The 21154-nt window shown below is 34.7% G+C and overlaps 10 non-coding genes across 10 annotated transcripts; all 10 read right to left on the bottom strand.

Annotated features, from left to right (window-relative positions):
* Positions 1 to 124: 124 nt before the first annotated feature.
* On the bottom strand, positions 125 to 196 carry TRNAS-GGA (transfer RNA serine (anticodon GGA)). The gene has a single exon. It is a non-coding gene; the product is annotated as a tRNA-Ser (tRNA).
* Positions 197 to 629: 433 nt separating this feature from the next.
* On the bottom strand, positions 630 to 701 carry TRNAC-GCA (transfer RNA cysteine (anticodon GCA)). Its single transcript has one exon. It is a non-coding gene; the product is annotated as a tRNA-Cys (tRNA).
* A 436-nt stretch (positions 702 to 1137) lies between these two features.
* Positions 1138 to 1209, bottom strand: TRNAS-GGA (transfer RNA serine (anticodon GGA)). The gene has a single exon. It is a non-coding gene; the product is annotated as a tRNA-Ser (tRNA).
* Positions 1210 to 1642: 433 nt separating this feature from the next.
* On the bottom strand, positions 1643 to 1714 carry TRNAC-GCA (transfer RNA cysteine (anticodon GCA)). Its single transcript has one exon. It is a non-coding gene; the product is annotated as a tRNA-Cys (tRNA).
* Positions 1715 to 2656: 942 nt separating this feature from the next.
* Positions 2657 to 2728, bottom strand: TRNAC-GCA (transfer RNA cysteine (anticodon GCA)). Its single transcript has one exon. It is a non-coding gene; the product is annotated as a tRNA-Cys (tRNA).
* Positions 2729 to 5184: 2456 nt separating this feature from the next.
* Positions 5185 to 5256, bottom strand: TRNAC-GCA (transfer RNA cysteine (anticodon GCA)). Its single transcript has one exon. It is a non-coding gene; the product is annotated as a tRNA-Cys (tRNA).
* A 6354-nt stretch (positions 5257 to 11610) lies between these two features.
* Positions 11611 to 11682, bottom strand: TRNAC-GCA (transfer RNA cysteine (anticodon GCA)). The gene has a single exon. It is a non-coding gene; the product is annotated as a tRNA-Cys (tRNA).
* A 434-nt stretch (positions 11683 to 12116) lies between these two features.
* TRNAC-GCA (transfer RNA cysteine (anticodon GCA)) lies at positions 12117 to 12188 on the bottom strand. The gene has a single exon. It is a non-coding gene; the product is annotated as a tRNA-Cys (tRNA).
* Positions 12189 to 13622: 1434 nt separating this feature from the next.
* Positions 13623 to 13694, bottom strand: TRNAC-GCA (transfer RNA cysteine (anticodon GCA)). The gene has a single exon. It is a non-coding gene; the product is annotated as a tRNA-Cys (tRNA).
* A 1434-nt stretch (positions 13695 to 15128) lies between these two features.
* TRNAC-GCA (transfer RNA cysteine (anticodon GCA)) lies at positions 15129 to 15200 on the bottom strand. The gene has a single exon. It is a non-coding gene; the product is annotated as a tRNA-Cys (tRNA).
* Between the last annotated feature and the right edge of the window lie 5954 nt (positions 15201 to 21154).

Here is a 21154-nt window from a genome sequence, read left to right as displayed (position 1 = left end):
AATTTACTTCATAAGTCACGTTTAAACAATACTTGTGCTAAGTTCAGCCTGATATGGATAAGCTGTCTAAATGATATTATTGAAAGGTGTGAAAAAGGTTACATTTTTATGAAAACCATACTACAGGGGGAACTTGGATATGAGCCAAGGACCTCTTGATCTCCAGTCAAATGCTCTGCCACTGAGCTATACCCCCTACATATTAATAAAAGAAATATTTTTTTTTGTTTTTGATACATAAAATTTGAAGATTTTTAGAAACTTTTACATTGTGGTGCACTTCCTTTACTCTGATGTGCTTTAGTCTTTCCAAAAAAGACTTTGATGATTGCATAAAGCACACAAAATACTCAAGAATTTTTATTACACAGAATGACTCTTTGTTTTAGAGAGTCCGATGTATTAAATGAAACGATTTACATAATTTTTTTAATCACTATTTAAAAGAAAGAATTTTCAATTTTATTTCTTAATTTTCTTATTTAAACTTTATAGAAAGAAAGCAAATTTACTTCATAAGTCACGTTTAAATAAAACTTGTGCTAAGTTCATCCTGATATGGATAAGCTGTCTAAATGATATTATTGAAAGGTGTGAAAATTGTTACATTTTTATGAAAACCATACTACAGGGGGCACTCGGATTTGAACCAAGGACCTCTTGATCTGCAGTCAAATGCTCTGCCACTGAGCTATACCCCCTACATATTAATAAAAGAAATAATGTTTTTTTGTTTTTAATACATCAAATTTAAAGATTTTTAGAAACTTTTACATTGTGGTGCACTTCCTTTACTCTGATGTGCTTTAGTCTTTCCAAGAAAAAGACTTTGATGATTGCATAAATCACACAAAATACTCAAGAATTTTTATTACACAGAATGACTCTTTGTTTTAGAGAGTCCGATGTATTAAATGAAACGATTTACATAATTTTTTTAATCACTATTTAAAAGAAAGAATTTTCCATTTTATTCCTTAATTTTCTTATTTAAACTTTATAGAAAGAAAGCAAATTTACTTCATAAGTCACGTTTAAACAATACTTGTGCTAAGTTCAGCCTGATATGGATAAGCTGTCTAAATGATATTATTGAAAGGTGTGAAAAAGGTTACATTTTTATGAAAACCATACTACAGGGGGAACTTGGATATGAGCCAAGGACCTCTTGATCTCCAGTCAAATGCTCTGCCACTGAGCTATACCCCCTACATATTAATAAAAGAAATATTTTTTTTTGTTTTTGATACATAAAATTTGAAGATTTTTAGAAACTTTTACATTGTGGTGCACTTCCTTTACTCTGATGTGCTTTAGTCTTTCCAAAAAAGACTTTGATGATTGCATAAAGCACACAAAATACTCAAGAATTTTTATTACACAGAATGACTCTTTGTTTTAGAGAGTCCGATGTATTAAATGAAACGATTTACATAATTTTTTTAATCACTATTTAAAAGAAAGAATTTTCAATTTTATTTCTTAATTTTCTTATTTAAACTTTATAGAAAGAAAGCAAATTTACTTCATAAGTCACGTTTAAATAAAACTTGTGCTAAGTTCATCCTGATATGGATAAGCTGTCTAAATGATATTATTGAAAGGTGTGAAAATTGTTACATTTTTATGAAAACCATACTACAGGGGGCACTCGGATTTGAACCAAGGACCTCTTGATCTGCAGTCAAATGCTCTGCCACTGAGCTATACCCCCTACATATTAATAAAAGAAATAATGTTTTTTTGTTTTTGATACATAAAATTTAAAGATTTTTAGAAACTTTTACATTGTGGTGCACTTCCTTTACTCTGATGTGCTTTAGTCTTTCCAAAAAAAAGACTTTGATGATTGCATAAATCACAGAAAATACTCAAGAATTTTTATTACACAGAATGACTCTTTGTTTTAGAGAGTCCGATGTATTAAATGAAACGATTTACATAATTTTTTTAATCACTATTTAAAAGAAAGAATTTTCCATTTTATTCCTCAATTTTCTTATTTAAACTTTATAGAAAGAAAGCAAATTTACTTCATAAGTCACGTTTAAACAATACTTGTGCTAAGTTCAGCCTGATATGGATAAGCTGTCTAAATGATATTATTGAAAGGTGTGAAAAAGGTTACATTTTTATGAAAACCATACTACAGGGGGAACTTGGATATGAGCCAAGGCCCTCTTGATCTGCAGTCAAATGCTCTGCCACTGAGCTATACCCCCTACATATTAATAAAAGAAATAATGTTTTTTTGTTTTTGATACATAAAATTTGAAGATTTTTAGAAACTTTTACATTGTGGTGCACTTCCTTTACTCTGATGTGCTTTAGTCTTTCCAAAAAAGACTTTGATGATTGCATAAAGCACACAAAATACTCAAGAATTTTTATTACACAGAATGACTCTTTGTTTTAGAGAGTCCGATGTATTAAATGAAACGATTTACATAATTTTTTTAATCACTATTTAAAAGAAAGAATTTTCAATTTTATTCCTTAATTTTCTTATTTAAACTTTATAGAAAGAAAGCAAATTTACTTCATAAGTCACATTTAAATAAAACTTGTGCTAAGTTCATCCTGATATGGATAAGCTGTCTAAATGATATTATTGAAAGGTGTGAAAATTGTTACATTTTTATGAAAACCATACTACAGGGGGCACTCGGATTTGAACCAAGGACCTCTTGATCTGCAGTCAAATGCTCTGCCACTGAGCTATACCCCCTACATATTAATAAAAGAAATAATGTTTTTTTGTTTTTGATACATAAAATTTAAAGATTTTTAGAAACTTTTACATTGTGGTGCACTTCCTTTACTCTGATGTGCTTTAGTCTTTCCAAAAAAAAGACTTTGATGATTGCATAAATCACACAAAATTCTCAAGAATTTTTATTACACAGAATGACTCTTTGTTTTAGAGAGTCCGATGTATTAAATGAAACGATTTACATAATTTTTTTAATCACTATTTAAAAGAAAGAATTTTCCATTTTATTCCTTAATTTTCTTATTTAAACTTTATAGAAAGAAAGCAAATTTACTTCATAAGTCACGTTTAAACAATACTTGTGCTAAGTTCAGCCTGATATGGATAAGCTGTCTAAATGATATTATTGAAAGGTGTGAAATAGGTTACATTTTTATGAAAACCATACTACAGGGGGCACTTGGATATGAGCCAAGGACCTCTTGATCTGCAGTCAAATGCTCTGCCACTGAGCTATACCCCCTACATATTAATAAAAGAAAAAAAAATTTTTGTTTTTGATACATAAAATTTGAAGATTTTTAGAAACTTTTACATTGTGGTGCACTTCCTTTACTCTGATGTGCTTTAGTCTTTCCAAAAAAGACTTTGATGATTGCATAAAGCACACAAAATACTCAAGAATTCTTATTACACAGAATGACTCTTTGTTTTAGAGAGTCCGATGTATTAAATGAAACGATTTACATAATTTTTTTAATCACTATTTAAAAGAAAGAATTTTCCATTTTATTCCTTAATTTTCTTATTTAAACTTTATAGAAAGAAAGCAAATTTACTTCATAAGTCACGTTTAAACAATACTTGTGCTAAGTTCAGCCTGATATGGATAAGCTGTCTAAATGATATTATTGAAAGGTGTGAAAAAGGTTACATTTTTATGAAAACCATACTACAGGGGGCACTTGGATATGAGCCAAAGACCTCTTGAACTGCAGTCAAATGCTCTGCCACTGAGCTATACCCCCTACATATTAATAAAAGAAATATTTTTTTTTGTTTTTGATACATAAAATTTGAAGATTTTTAGAAACTTTTATATTGTGGTGCACTTCCTTTACTCTGATGTGCTTTAGTCTTTCCAAAAAAGACTTTGATGATTGCATAAATCACACAAAATACTCAAGAAATTTTTATTACACAATGACTCTTTGTTTTAGAGAGTCCGATGTATTAAATGAAACGATTTACGGAATTTTTTTAATCACTATTTAAAAGAAAGAATTTTCCATTTTATTCCTTAATTTTCTTATTTAAACTTTATAGAAAGAAAGCAAATTTACTTCATAAGTCACGTTTAAATAAAACTTGTGCTAAGTTCAGCCTGATATGGATAAGCTGTCTAAATGATATTATTGAAAGGTGTGAAAAAGGTTACATTTTTATGAAAACCATACTACAGGGGGCACTTGGATTTGAGCCCAGGACCTCTTGATCTGCAGCCAAATGCTCTGCCACTGAGCTATACCCCCTACATATTAATAAAATAATATTTTTTTTTGTTTTTGATACATAAAATTTGAAGATTTTTAGAAACTTTTACATTGTGGTGCACTTCCTTTACTCTCATGTGCTTTAGTCTTTCCAAAAAAGACTTTGATGATTGCATAAAGCACACAAAATACTCAAGAATTTTTATTACACAGAATGACTCTATGTTTTAGAGAGTCCGATGTATTATATGAAACGATTTACATAATTTTTTTAATCACTATTTAAAAGAAAGAATTTTCCATTTTATTCCTTAATTTTCTTATTTAAACTTTATAGAAGAAAGCAAATTTACTTCATAAGTCACGTTTAAATAAAACTTGTGCTAAGTTCAGCCTGATATGGATAAGCTGTCTAAATGATATTATTGAAAGGTGTGAAAATTGTTATATTTTTATGAAAACCATGCTACGGGGGGCACTCGGATTTGAACCAAGTACCTCTTGATCTGCAGTCAAATGCTCTGCCACTGAGCTATACCCCCTACATATTAATAAAAGAATTAATGTTTTTTTGTTTTTGATACATAAAATGTAAAGATTTTTAGAAACTTTTACATTGTGGTGCACTTCCTTTACTCTGATGTGCTTTAGTCTTTCCAAAAAAAAGACTTTGATGATTGCATAAATCACACAAAATTACTCAAGAAATTTTTATTACACAATGACTCTTTGTTTTAGAGAGTCCGATGTATTAAATGAAACGATTTACATAATTTTTTTAATCACTATTTAAAAGAAAGAATTTTCCATTTTATTCCTTAATTTTCTTATTTAAACTTTATAGAAAGAAAGCAAATTTACTTCATAAGTCACGTTTAAATAAAACTTGTGCTAAGTTCAGCCTGATATGGATAAGCTGTCTAAATGATATTATTGAAAGGTGTGAAAATTGTTACATTTTTATGAAAACCATACTACAGGGGGCACTTGGATTTGAACCAAGGACCTCTTGATCTGCAGTCAAATGCTCTGCCACTGAGCTATACCCCCTACATATTAATAAAAGAAATAATGTTTTTTTGTTTTTGATACATAAAATTTAAAGATTTTTAGAAACTTTTACATTGTGGTGCACTTCCTTTACTCTGATGTGCTTTAGTCTTTCCAAAAAAAAGACTTTGATTATTGCATAAATCACACAAAATAATCAAGAATTTTTATTACACAGAATGACTCTTTGTTTTAGAGAGTCCGATGTATTAAATGAAACGATTTACATAATTTTTTTAATCACTATTTAAAAGAAAGAATTTTCCATTTTATTCCTTAATTTTCTTATTTAAACTTTATAGAAAGAAAGCAAATTTACTTCATAAGTCACGTTTAAACAAAACTTGTGCTAAGTTCAGCCTGATATGGATAAGCTGTCTAAATGATATTATTGAAAGGTGTGAAAAAGGTTACATTTTTATGAAAACCATACTACAGGGGGCACTTGGATTTGAGCCAAGGACCTCTTGATCTGCAGTCAAATGCTCTGCCACTGAGCTATACCCCCTACATATTAATAAAAGAAATAATGTTTTTTTGTTTTTGATACATAAAATTTGAAGATTTTTAGAAACTTTTACATTGTGGTGCACTTCCTTTACTCTGATGTGCTTTAGTCTTTCCAAAAAAAGACTATGATGATTGCATAAAGCACACAAAATACTCAAGAATTTTTATTACACAGGATGACTCTTTGTTTTAGAGAGTCTGATGTATTAAATGAAACGATTTACATAATTTTTTTAATCACTATTTAAAAGAAAGAATTTTCCATTTTATTCCTTAATTTTCTTATTTAAACTTTGTAGAAGAAAGCAAATTTACTTCATAAGTCACGTTTAAATAAAACTTGTGCTAAGTTCAGCCTGATATGGATAAGCTGTAATCCAATAATCCACTACAGTGACCGTTTCAAAATATACAATTAATCTTTATTTGTCATGATTAAAAAAACATATACACAAAGGACATAATTAAAAATCAAATAGGGTGTAAAAAGGAGGGTCTGTCCAAATAATCACTAGTCAGAAGTATGATATGAAGCCATGCAGCTCCATGAGCTCACCATTAATCCTCAAAATATTGCACAAAAGATGTTTTTATAAACAACTGAGCCCATTATAGGTAAATCTCTGATGGTTTTCATGAATTTGAGATGAAAAACTTTAATCAATTGTAACATATATAATATCACACAGGTGATTACCATCAGCTGAACCCATCAGGGGTTAATAAACAGTAATTTCCATGGAGCCATGAGGAAAAAGGAATATCAGACTAGTGTCACATACAAAAAAGTCACATGGAAAGATATACTTAATTCAACCATTATTGAATATGATGCACATATCTTCAGTGCATCAATCCATATGCATGAATGTCAATAGAATATACCGGTATATTACCTGATGCGGACAGACCCCCCACACACCACTCCAACGATCGTTTCACGATGCTTCGTCAGGGAGTGATGTGAGGGGGTATTGGGACACTTATTATAGCTCCCACACAGCTGAAATCGTCTACTCAATTAAGCGCTCTGCTTACCGGGCGCTGCTGATACGCACGCAGTGGCATCCTCCCCCCACCACGAGACGCAGGCGCGTCAGGAGAGGCGACCACGTCGCCTGTGATGACGCGCCGGCAACCCGAGGCAGGGGAAGGAAAAACCACGCATGCGCACAGCAGCGTCAGCGCTCATGATGCCGTGCACAGAGGGAGTAAGCGCCATTTTATTGTATACTTTCAGGGAGTCTTCACAAAAATGGTGAACTTTACACAAACAATGCAGACTTTAATGAAAAGATATCAAATATCATAACTGTAAGAGTCATAAAGCCTCAATATGCATAGTTGTGTATACAGGAAAAATATGACACAATACGTATTAATTTTAGAAAATCGGTGCATCTGTGTTTGTCTGTAAGTACACTGCACATATGTTCTGTTTTTTCTTTATTCACAGAAATATTCACCAGCACATTCACAAAAACAAGTACTCCAAATCCCCACACTTTAAAATAAGGGAGATATTGTGGCGATGCAGTCAGAGTATTCAGTGGACAATATAATATATACATAGAAATCCGTCCAATCAAAAAGAGTTTACCATTTTTCTTCTTTTTATAGATCATAGGCTAGAGGAACATTAAGTATATAGAAGATATAGAAGAACTTTCAATCGACATAATGTTACCATGGTCCAAAGGACCCTTCTATAACAATGTCACAGGGAGGAACGGCACAAAGGTGCCGTCGCCCCCTGTGCATGGCATAGAAAACCAAACTCAATCAATCTCAATAAGGAGAATTCTACAATCATTATCGCAGGATATCAATCCAGGCACCTGTACCCTTGGTCAATTTGACCCTACTATAACAATACATCAGAGAGGGGCGGCATCAGAGATGCCGTCGCCCGCTGTGTATGGCATAGAGAAGTAAAAAAGTATGGAACATCCAAAAGATGATACAGTATAACCATATAGCCAAAATGACTACTTGTTCTTATGGATCATAAATTCAAGACAGCATCATAGTGAACACTCGAAGATTCCAATGTGGTCCAAGGGACCCTTCTATATGATGTCACAGAGAGGGACGGCACAAGGGTGTCCTTGCCCTCTGTACATGGCATAGAAAACGCAAATCAGAACGGCTATTCCCACCAGCCATAAATAAGATTCCACAATATCACCATCCGAAAAAAACGGGCAGATCCTATTCATGTGGTCTTACAAACCCAAATAGTAATATAACAAAGAGGGGTAGCACACAAGGTATCATAGCCCTCTGTGGATAACATGAAGACGGAAGAAATATTGAGGGACAAGACATAATGTGGGTAAACTGTTCAAGGGGTCAGTTAGCGTAATATTTATGGAGTCAGAAAGACAAGAACTTCCATCAAAATACTCCAAAGAGACTGATATCAAAGTTGAACCCAAATGAGGGTCACAAACCCCTCAGACTTACAGAAAGTTTGAGAATCCCCATTGATCATTTAGACCCACTGGTTTCATGCATCTTAGCAAGGTAATCCATTTACATTCCATCTGTCCCAGTTTCTTAGTTACATCAACGAACATCAACTTCCTGGATCTTGACATCTCTATTGACGATCAGGGTTATTTGCATACCAACATACATCGCAAGGAAACAAGTGTTAATGCATTCTTGCATGCTAAATCAGCCCATCCGTCACACATTATTCGTGCAATACCTACCGGCCAATTTATTCGAGCACGGCGTATTTGTGACAAGGAAGAGGATTTCGAAGGACAAGCGGAAAATCTGCGTCTACGATTCCTGCAACGTGGATATAAAGCGGAGCATATTGATCGAGCCTATCAGCGATCAAAAAGCTTGGAAAGATCGGCACTCTTGACGTCACATTCAAAAAGACACTCTGAGGATAGACTGCGTTTTATCACCACTTATCACTCCAGATGGCCGGAATTGACCAATGCAATTTCCAAACATTGGTCAATTCTAAAGCAGGATCCCAATTTGCGTAATATTGTGACTAATGAACCTTTTTTTGTAGCTAGGAAAAGCAGGACGTTACGGGAGTTCTTGGTACATAGCCATCATGTGGGTACACCATCTCAATTCATTTTCGATTCCAGGGGACCGAAATGGGGGTCTTGGAAATGCGGTGACTGCTCTGCTTGCAAATATGTTGTGAAGACTCAGAATTTTTCGGATGCTTCTGGGAACAGAACATTCAAAATCCTGCAACATATAAATTGTAAAACTACACATGTAATCTACTTGGCACAATGCCCATGTAAGAAATTATATGTAGGAATGACCACACGCGAACTTCGGGTTCGAATTCTTGAGCACATCAGGGACATAAGAGCCGCAGAATCAGTCACCGCAGACCAAGTAGAAAAGATTGCCAAATTGAAACCCATTGCTAAACACTTTCGAGAATGCCACTTGGGTCAGGGTCATCGTCTCCAATTTCGGGGTATTGATAAACTACATTTGGGTAATAGGAGAGGTGATGTAACTAAGAAACTGGGACAGATGGAATGTAAATGGATTACCTTGCTAAGATGCATGAAACCAGTGGGTCTAAATGATCAATGGGGATTCTCAAACTTTCTGTAAGTCTGAGGGGTTTGTGACCCTCATTTGGGTTCAACTTTGATATCAGTCTCTTTGGAGTATTTTGATGGAAGTTCTTGTCTTTCTGACTCCATAAATATTACGCTAACTGACCCCTTGAACAGTTTACCCACATTATGTCTTGTCCCTCAATATTTCTTCCGTCTTCATGTTATCCACAGAGGGCTATGATACCTTGTGTGCTACCCCTCTTTGTTATATTACTATTTGGGTTTGTAAGACCACATGAATAGGATCTGCCCGGTTGTTTCGGATGGTGATATTGTGGAATCTTATTTATGGCTGGTGGGAATAGCCGTTCTGATTTGCGTTTTCTATGCCATGTACAGAGGGCGAGGACACCCTTGTGCCGTCCCTCTCTGTGACATCGTATAGAAGGGTCCCTTGGACCACATTGGCATCTTCGAGTGTTCACTATGATGCTGTCTTGAATTTATGATCCATAAGAACAAGTAGTCATTTTGGCTATATGGTTATACTGTATCATCTTTTGGATGTTCCATACTTTTTTACTTCTCTATGCCATACACAGTGGGCGACGGCATCTCTGATGCCGCCCCTCTCTGATGTATTGTTATAGTAGGGTCAAATTGACCAAGGGTACAGGTGCCTCGATTGATATCCTGCGATAATGATTGTAGAATTCTCCTTATTGAGATTGATTGAGTTTGGTTTTCTATGCCATGCACAGGGGGTAACGGCACCTTTGTGCCGTTCCTCCCTGTGACATTGTTATAGAAGGGTCCTTTGGACCATGGTAACATTATGTCGATTGAAAGTTCTTCTATATCTTCTATATACTTAATGTTCCTCTAGCCTATGATCTATAAAAAGAAGAAAAATGGTAAACTCTTTTTGATTGGACGGATTTCTATGTATATATTATATTGTCCACTGAATACTCTGACTGCATCGCCACAATATCTCCCTTATTTTAAAGTGTGGGGATTTGGAGTACTTGTTTTTGTGAATGTGCTGGTGAATATTTCTGTGAATAAAGAAAAAACAGAACATATGTGCAGTGTACTTACAGACAAACACAGATGCACCGATTTTCTAAAATTAATACGTATTGTGTCATATTTTTCCTGTATACACAACTATGCATATTGAGGCTTTATGACTCTCTTACAGTTATGATATTTGATATCTTTTCATTAAAGTCTGCATTGTTTGTGTAAAGTTCACCATTTTTGTGAAGACTCCCTGAAAGTATACAATAAAATGGCGCTTACTCCCTCTGTGCACGGCATCATGAGCGCTGACGCTGCTGTGCGCATGCGTGGTTTTTCCTTCCCCTGCCTCGAGTTGTCGGCGCGTCATCACAGGCGACGTGGTCGCCTCTCCTGACGCGCCTGCGTCTCGTGGTGGGGGAGGATGCCACTGCGTGCGTATCAGCAGCGCCCGGTAAGCAGAGCGCTTAATTGAGTAGACGATTTCAGCTGTGTGGGAGCTATAATAAGTGTCCCAATACCCCCTCACATCACTCCCTGACGAAGCATCGTGAAACGATCGTTGGAGTGGTGTGTGGGGGGTCTGTCCGCATCAGGTAATATACCGGTATATTCTATTGACATTCATGCATATGGATTGATGCACTGAAGATATGTGCATCATATTCAAAAATGGTTGAATTCACTATATCTTTCCATGTGACTTTTTTGTATGTGACACTAGTCTGATATTCCTTTTTCCTCATGGCTCCATGGAAATTACTGTTTATTAACCCCTGATGGGTTCAGCTGATGGTAATCACCTGTGTGATATTATATATGTTACAATTGATTAAAGTTTTTCATCTCAAATTCATGAAAACCATCAGAGATTTACCTATAATGGGCTCAGTTGTTTATAAAAACATCTTTTGTGCAATATTTTGAGGATTAATGGTGAGCTCATGGAGCTGCATGGCTTCATATCATACTTCTGACTAGTGATTATTTGGACAGACCCTCCTTTTTACACCCTATTTGATTTTTAATTATGTCCTTTGTGTATATGTTTTTTTAATCATGACAAATAAAGATTAATTGTATATTTTGAAACGGTCACTGTAGTGGATTATTGGATTACTGATTGAAATGCACTCAGGGACCACATGATTGTTTTTTTGATTAGGATTATCTCCTTATGAGTAAAATATGATATGGATAAGCTGTCTAAATGATATTATTGAAAGGTGTGAAAATTGTTACATTTTTATGAAAACCATACTACAGGGGGCACTCGGATTTGAACCAAGGACCTCTTGATCTGCAGTCAAATGCTCTGCCACTGAGCTATACCCCCTACATATTAATAAAAGAAATAATGTTTTTTTGTTTTTGATACATAAAATTTGAAGATTTTTAGAAACTTTTACATTGTGGTGCACTTCCTTTACTCTGATGTGCTTTAGTCTTTCCAAAAAAGACTTTGATGATTGCATAAAGCACACAAAATTCTCAAGAATTTTTATTACACAGAATGACTCTTTGTTTTAGAGAGTCCGATGTATTAAATGAAACGATTTACATAATTTTTTTAATCACTATTTAAAAGAAAGAATTTTCCATTTTATTCCTTAATTTTCTTATTTAAACTTTTTAGAAAGAAAGCAAATTTACTTCATAAGTCACGTTTAAATAAAACTTGTGCTAAGTTCAGCCTGATATGGATAAGCTGTCTAAATGATATTATTGAAAGGTGTGAAAATTGTTACATTTTTATGAAAACCATACTACAGGGGGCACTCGGATTTGAACCAAGGACCTCTAGATCTGCAGTCAAATGCTCTGCCACTGAGCTATACCCCCTACATATTAATAAAAGAAATAATGTTTTTTTGTTTTTGATACATAAAATTTAAAGATTTTTAGAAACTTTTACATTGTGGTGCACTTCCTTTACTCTGATGTGCTTTAGTCTTTCCAAAAAAAAGACTTTGATGATTGCATAAATCACACAAAATACTCAAGAAATTTTTATTACACAATGACTCTTTGTTTTAGAGAGTCCGATGTATTAAATGAAACGATTTACATAATTTTTTTAATCACTATTTAAAAGAAAGAATTTTCAATTTTATTCCTTAATTTTCTTATTTAAACTTTATAGAAAGAAAGCAAATTTACTTCATAAGTCGCGTTTAAATAAAACTTGTGCTAAGTTCAGCCTGATATGGATAAGCTGTCTAAATGATATTATTCAAAGGTGTGAAAATTGTTACATTTTTATGAAAACCATACTACAGGGGGCACTCGGATTTGAGCCAAGGACCTCTTGATCTGCAGTCAAAAGCTCAACCCCCTACATATTATTAAAAGAAATAATGTTTTTTTGTTTTTGATACATAAAATTTAAAGATTTTTAGAAACTTTTACATTGTGGTGCACTTCCTTTACTCTGATGTGCTTTAGTCTTTCCAAAAAAAAGACTTTGATGATTGCATAAATCACACAAAATACTCAAGAATTTTTATTACACAGAATGACTCTTTGTTTTAGAGAGTCCGATGTATTAAATGAAATGATTTACATAATTTTTTTAATCACTATTTAAAAGAAAGAATTTTCCATTTTATTCCTTAATTTTCTTATTTAAACTTTATAGAAAGAAAACAAATTTACTTCATAAGTCACGTTTAAACAAAACTTGTGCTAAGTTCAGCCTGATATGGATAAGCTGTCAAAATGATATTATTGAAAGGTGTGAAAAAGGTTACATTTTTATGAAAACCAAACTACAGGGGGCACTTGGATTTGAGCCAAGGACCTCTTGATCTGCAGTCAAATGCTCTGCCACTGAGCTATACCCCCTACATATTAATAAAAGAAATAATGTTTTTCTGTTTTTGATACATAAAATTTAAAGATTTTTAGAAACTTTTACATTGTGGTGCACTTCCTTTACTCTGGTGTGCTTTAGTCTTTCCAAAAAAGACTTTGATGATTGCATAAAGCACACAAAATACTCAAGAATTTTTATTACACAGAATGACTCTGTTTTAGAGAGTCCGATGTATTAAATGAAACGATTTACATAATTTTTTTAATCACTATTTAAAAGAAAGAATTTTCCATTTTATTCCTTAATTTTCTTATTTAAACTTTATAGAAAGAAAGCAAATTTACTTCATAAGTCACGTTTAAATAAAACTTGTGCTAAGTTCAGCCTGATATGGATAAGCTGTCTAAATGATATTATTGAAAGGTGTGAAAATTGTTACATTTTTATGAAAACAATACTACAGGGGGCACTCGGATTTGAACCAAGGACCTCTTGATCTGCAGTCAAATGCTCTGCCACTGAGCTATACCCCCTACATATTAATAAAAGAAATAATGTTTTTTTGTTTTTGATACATAAAATTTAAAGATTTTTAGAAACTTTTACATTGTGGTGCACTTCCTTTACTCTGATGTGCTTTAGTCTTTCCAAAAAAAGACTTTGATGATTGCATAAATCACACAAAATACTCAAGAAATTTTTATTACACAATGACTCTTTGTTTTAGAGAGTCCGATGTATTAAATGAAACGATTTACATAATTTTTTTAATCACTATTTAAAAGAAAGAATTTTCAATTTTATTCCTTAATTTTCTTATTTAAACTTTATAGAAAGAAAGCAAATTTACTTCATAAGTCGCGTTTAAATAAAACTTGTGCTAAGTTCAGCCTGATATGGATAAGCTGTCTAAATGATATTATTCAAAGGTGTGAAAATTGTTACATTTTTATGAAAACCATACTACAGGGGGCACTCGGATTTGAGCCAAGGACCTCTTGATCTGCAGTCAAAAGCTCAACCCCCTACATATTATTAAAAGAAATAATGTTTTTTGTTTTTGATACATAAAATTTAAAGATTTTTAGAAACTTTTACATTGTGGTGCACTTCCTTTACTCTGATGTGCTTTAGTCTTTCCAAAAAAAAGACTTTGATGATTGCATAAATCACACAAAATACTCAAGAATTTTTATTACACAGAATGACTCTTTGTTTTAGAGAGTCCGATGTATTAAATGAAACGATTTACATAATTTTTTTAATCACTATTTAAAAGAAAGAATTTTCCATTTTATTCCTTAATTTTCTTATTTAAACTTTATAGAAAGAAAACAAATTTACTTCATAAGTCACGTTTAAACAAAACTTGTGCTAAGTTCAGCCTGATATGGATAAGCTGTCAAAATGATATTATTGAAAGGTGTGAAAAAGGTTACATTTTTATGAAAACCAAACTACAGGGGGCACTTGGATTTGAGCCAAGGACCTCTTGATCTGCAGTCAAATGCTCTGCCACTGAGCTATACCCCCTACATATTAATAAAAGAAATAATGTTTTTCTGTTTTTGATACATAAAATTTGAAGATTTTTAGAAACTTTTACATTGTGGTGCACTTTCTTTACTCTGATGTGCTTTAGTCTTTCCAAAAAAGACTTTGATGATTGCATAAAGCACACAAAATACTCAAGAATTTTTATTACACAGAATGACTCTTTGTTTTAGAGAGTCCGATGTATTAAATGAAACGATTTACATAATTTTTTTAATCACTATTTAAAAGAAAGAATTTTCCATTTTATTCCTTAATTTTCTTATTTAAACTTTTTAGAAAGAAAGCAAATTTACTTCATAAGTCACGTTTAAATAAAACTTGTGCTAAGTTCAGCCTGATATGGATAAGCTGTCTAAATGATATTATTGAAAGGTGTGAAAAAGGTTACATTTTTATAAAAACCATACTACAGGGGGTACTTGGATTTGAACCAAGGACCTCTTGATCTGCAGTCAAATGCTCTGCCACTGAGCTATACCCCCTACATATTAATAAGAGAAATAATGTTTTTTTGTTTTTGATACATAAAATTTGAAGATTTTTAGAAACTTTTACATTGTGGTGCACTTTCTTTACTCTGATGTGCTTTAGTCTTTCCAAAAAAGACTTTGATGATTGCATAAAGCACACAAAATACTCAAGAATTTTTATTACACAGAATGACTCTTTGTTTTAGAGAGTCCGATGTATTAAATGAAACGATTTACATAATTTTTTTAATCACTATTTAAAAGAAAGAATTTTCCATTTTATTCCTTAATTTTCTTATTTAAACTTTATAGAAAGAAAGCAAATTTACTTCATAAGTCACGTTTAAATAAAACTTGTGCTAAGTTCAGCCTGATATGGATAAGCTGTCTAAATGATATTATTGAAAGGTGTGAAAATTGTTACATTTTTATGAAAACCATACTACAGGGGGCACTCGGATTTGAACCAAGGACCTCTTGATCTGCAGTCAAATGCTCTGCCACTGTGCTATACCCCCTACATATTAATAAAGAAATAATGTTTTTTGTTTTTGATACATAAAATTTAAAGATTTTTAGAAACTTTTACATTGTGGTGCACTTCCTTTACTCTGATGTGCTTTAGTCTTTCCAAAAAAAAGACTTTGATGATTGCATAAATCACATAAAATACTCAAGAATTTTTATTACACAGTATGACTCTTTGTTTTAGAGAGTCCGATGTATTAAATGAAACGATTTACATAATTTTTTTAATCACTATTTAAAAGAAAGAATTTTCCATTTTATTCCTTAATTTTCTTATTTAAACTTTATAGAAAGAAAGCAAATTTACTTCATAAGTCACGTTTAAACAATACTTGTGCTAAGTTCAGGCTGATATGGATAAGCTGTCTAAATGATAATATTGAAAGGTGTGAAAATTGTTACATTTTTATGAAAACCATACTACAGGAGCACTTGGATTTGAGCCAAGGACCTCTTGATCTGCAGTCAAATGCTCTGCCACTGAGCTATACCCCCTACATATTAATAAAAGAAATAATGTTTTTTTGTTTTTGATACATAAAATTTAAAGATTTTTAGAAACTTTTACATTGTGGTGCACTTCCTTTACTCTGATGTGCTTTAGTCTTTCAAAAAAAAAGACTTTGATGATTGCATAAATCACATAAAATACTCAAGAATTTTTATTACACAGTATGACTCTTTGTTTAAGAGAGTCCGATGTATTAAATGAAACGATTTACATAATTTTTTTAATCACTATTTAAAAGAAAGAATTTTCCATTTTATTCCTTAATTTTCTTATTTAAACTTTGTAGAAGAAAGCAAATTTACTTCATAAGTCACGTTTAAATAAAACTTGTGCTAAGTTCAGCCTGATATGGATAAGCTGTAATCCAATAATCCACTACAGTGACCGTTTCAAAATATACAATTAATCTTTATTTGTCATGATTAAAAAAACATATACACAAAGGACATAATTAAAAATCAAATAGGGTGTAAAAAGGAGGGTCTGTCCAAATAATCACTAGTCAGAAGTATGATATGAAGCCATGCAGCTCCATGAGCTCACCATTAATCCTCAAAATATTGCACAAAAGATGTTTTTATAAACAACTGAGCCCATTATAGGTAAATCTCTGATGGTTTTCATGAATTTGAGATGAAAAACTTTAATCAATTGCAACATATATAATATCACACAGGTGATTACCATCAGCTGAACCCATCAGGGGTTAATAAACAGTAATTTCCATGGAGCCATGAGGAAAAAGGAATATCAGACTAGTGTCACATACAAAAAAGTCACATGGAAAGATATAGTGAATTCAACCATTATTGAATATGATGCACATATCTTCAGTGCATCAATCCATATGCATGAATGTCAATAGAATATACCGGTATATTACCTGATGCGGACAGACCCCCCACACACCACTCCAACGATCGTTTCACGATGCTTCGTCAGGGAGTGATGTGAGGGGGTATTGGGACACTTATTATAGCTCCCACACAGCTGAAATCGTCTACTCAATTAAGCGCTCTGCTTACCGGGCGCTGCTGATACGCACGCAGTGGCATCCTCCCCCACCACGAGACGCAGGCGCGTCAGGAGAGGCGACCACGTCGCCTGTGATGACGCGCCGGCAACCCGAGGCAGGGGAAGGAAAAACCACGCATGCGCACAGCAGCGTCAGCGCTCATGATGCCGTGCACAGAGGGAGTAAGCGCCATTTTACTGTAAACTTTCAGGGAGTCTTCACAAAAATGGTGAACTTTACACAAACAATGCAGACTTTAATGAAAAGATATCAAATATCATAACTGTAAGAGAGTCATAAAGCCTCAATATGCATAGTTGTGTATACAGGAAAAATATGACACAATACGTATTAATTTTAGAAAATCGGTGCATCTGTGTTTGTCTGTAAGTACACTGCACATATGTTCTGTTTTTTCTTTATTCACAGAAATATTCACCAGCACATTCACAAAAACAAGTACTCCAAATCCCCACACTTTAAAATAAGGGAGATATTGTGGCGATGCAGTCAGAGTATTCAGTGGACAATATAATATATACATAGAAATCCGTCCAATCAAAAAGAGTTTACCATTTTTCTTCTTTTTATAGATCATAGGCTAGAGGAACATTAAGTATATAGAAGATATAGAAGAACTTTCAATCGACATAATGTTACCATGGTCCAAAGGACCCTTCTATAACAATGTCACAGGGAGGAACGGCACAAAGGTGCCGTCGCCCCCTGTGCATGGCATAGAAAACCAAACTCAATCAATCTCAATAAGGAGAATTCTACAAACATTATCGCAGGATATCAATCCAGGCACCTGTACCCTTGGTCAATTTGACCCTTCTATAACAATACATCAGAGAGGGGCGGCATCAGAGATGCCGTCGCCCGCTGTGTATGGCATAGAGAAGTAAAAAAGTATGGAACATCCAAAAGATGATACAGTATAACCGTATAGCCAAAATGACTACTTGTTCTTATGGATCATAAATTCAAGACAGCATCATAGTGAACACTCGAAGATGCCAATGTGGTCCAAGGGACCCTTCTATACGATGTCACAGAGAGGGACGGCACAAGGGTGTCCTCGCCCTCTGTACATGGCATAGAAAACGCAAATCAGAACGGCTATTCCCACCAGCCATAAATAAGATTCCACAATATCACCATCCGAAAAAACCGGGCAGATCCTATTCATGTGGTCTTACAAACCCAAATAGTAATATAACAAAGAGGGGTAGCACACAAGGTATCATAGCCCTCTGTGGATAACATGAAGACGGAAGAAATATTGAGGGACAAGACATAATGTGGGTAAACTGTTCAAGGGGTCAGTTAGCGTAATATTTATGGAGTCAGAAAGACAAGAACTTCCATCAAAATACTCCAAAGAGACTGATATCAAAGTTGAACCCAAATGAGGGTCACAAACCCCTCAGACTTACAGAAAGTTTGAGAATCCCCATTGATCATTTAGACCCACTGGTTTCATGCATCTTAGCAAGGTAATCCATTTACATTCCATCTGTCCCAGTTTCTTAGTTACATCACCTCTCCTATTACCCAAATGTAGTTTATCAATACCCCGAAATTGGAGACGATGACCCTGACCCAAGTGGCATTCTCGAAAGTGTTTAGCAATGGGTTTCAATTTGGCAATCTTTTCTACTTGGTCTGCGGTGACTGATTCTGCGGCTCTTATGTCCCTGATGTGCTCAAGAATTCGAACCCGAAGTTCGCGTGTGGTCATTCCTACATATAATTTCTTACATGGGCATTGTGCCAAGTAGATTACATGTGTAGTTTTACAATTTAGTGTAGTTTTACAATTAGCGAAGAGATGGGAGGAAGCATGCGACGCGTGCTCCCTCTCATTTCTTTCAATTTTGATTGAGGCTGACAAAAAACATCTAGACAAATTAGAGGAAAACATTAAAATCTCACAAGATAAGGTGAGACAAGCATTATCCCCAGAGCAAATGCAAAGCTTTGATTTGGAGCTTAATAATGCTTTTTAGAAGTGGGAGAAGGAGGTACAGACCCTGAAGATGGATAAATTCCAGCGGGACACCCGTGATTATCAGACCAATAAAGTATACAAATGGAGATCGCGACAGAATCCAAAAAGAACGACATCATTCTCATCATCAATGAGCGACGTCTCTAATGCCTCCATGGATACACGATGTGAGGCATCAGGAACCTCCAGTGGTTATTATACACACAATAAAGCAAAGAAATATAAGCCAGCTACCTTTGAATCGGACCCTAAAGCGACCAATACATTGAAGGTAATTAATTTATCTGATATTAATTTGACAACAGCACAAGAATCTGTTCTTTGTCTGGGTCTAGGATTTAGTCCAACAGCCAACTTTGACCACTTCACGGCAATCAAGGATACGTTCCTGTTTGCCAGAAAAGTGTTATTGAAGAAATATCATTCTAATAGGTCTACATGTGGTCTATTTTCAACAGAGGAAGAATTGGCGGCACTACAAGCCTTAGAAGATCTTTTATTGGAACAAGTGGAGGCACAACCTGGTAAGTTTCCTGAATTCCTCAAGAAAAAGAGTACGTTTTTTCCATCCCTTTCATCGTGCTCCTCGGTGGAAGTCTTTGTGAGAATGGTGGTTGAGGCAATATTTAATATTCCTCAGCACCGCCCATATGATAATCTTCGCAGAGAAGAACGACAGGCCCTGGAAGAACTGAGGCACATGAGAAATGTCATTTTTAAGCCGGCGGACAAGGGGGGTAACGTGGTAGTGTGGCCTGTGGACCTCTATGAGAAAGAGGCCTTCAGGCAGCTCCACGACCCCCTTTGTTATCAACGGCTTTCTAAGGACCCTACAGATGCCTTTCAATTAGAACTGAATGAGATATTGGATGAAGCTCTGGAGCATGGCATCTTATCAAAGAAAATATGGGAGGGTCTTAAAGTGAAATGTCCTACTGTGCCTACACTGTACCTTCTACCGAAGGTTCATAAGGATATCAAAAATCCCCCCGGAAGACCTATTGTCTCGGGGAATGGAAGTCTAGTGGAACCCATATCCAAATTACTTGACCACTTCTTGAAGCCGATTGTGATGGAATTACCATCATTTGTGAGGGACTCTACAGAAGTCTTACAGAGACTGGATGGCATACACATGGATGAGGATATGTTCCTCATCACATGTGATGTAGAGTCCCTCTACACTAGTATATCCCACTCTCTTGGGCTGTCGGCTTTGAGGTTCTTCCTGACGAACCGTGACATGGGGACGGATCTTGTTGATTTTCTTTTGATTGCCATGGAGTATGTTCTCTCCCACAATTATTTTGATTTTAAAGATCGTTTTTTCCTACAGAAGAGGGGCGTGGCGATGGGGGTGGCGTGTGCCCCATCCTACGCCAACCTCTTCATGGGAATGTGGGAGAGGGAATTTGTACAAAATAGTGAGGCGAGGTTTTCTGGTTCGGTGATACTTTGGCTGAGATTCATTGACGATGTTCTGTTTATCTGGCAGGGCACCAAGACATTACTGGAACATTTTCTACTGTATTTGAACGACAACACATGGAACATCAAGCTGACACATTGTACCAGCAAGACGAACATCAACTTCCTGGATCTTGACATCTCTGTTGACGATCAGGGTTATTTGCATATCAACATACATCGCAAGGAAATAAGTGTTAATGCATTCTTGCATGCTAAATCAGCCCATCCGTCACACATTATTCGTGCAATACCTACCGGCCAATTTATTCGAGCACGGCGTATTTGTGACAAGGAAGAGGATTTCGAAGGACAAGCGGAAAATCTGCGTCTACGATTCCTGCAACGTGGATATAAAGCGGAGCATATTGATCGAGCCTATCAGCGATCAAAAAGCTTGGAAAGATCGGCACTCTTGACGTCACATTCAA

Source organism: Anomaloglossus baeobatrachus, chromosome 1, assembly GCF_048569485.1.
Source record: "Anomaloglossus baeobatrachus isolate aAnoBae1 chromosome 1, aAnoBae1.hap1, whole genome shotgun sequence".
Lineage (NCBI taxonomy): Eukaryota > Metazoa > Chordata > Amphibia > Anura > Aromobatidae > Anomaloglossus > Anomaloglossus baeobatrachus.
The sequence above is the reverse complement of the archived record's forward strand: the minus strand, read 5'-3'. Positions and strand labels throughout refer to the sequence as shown.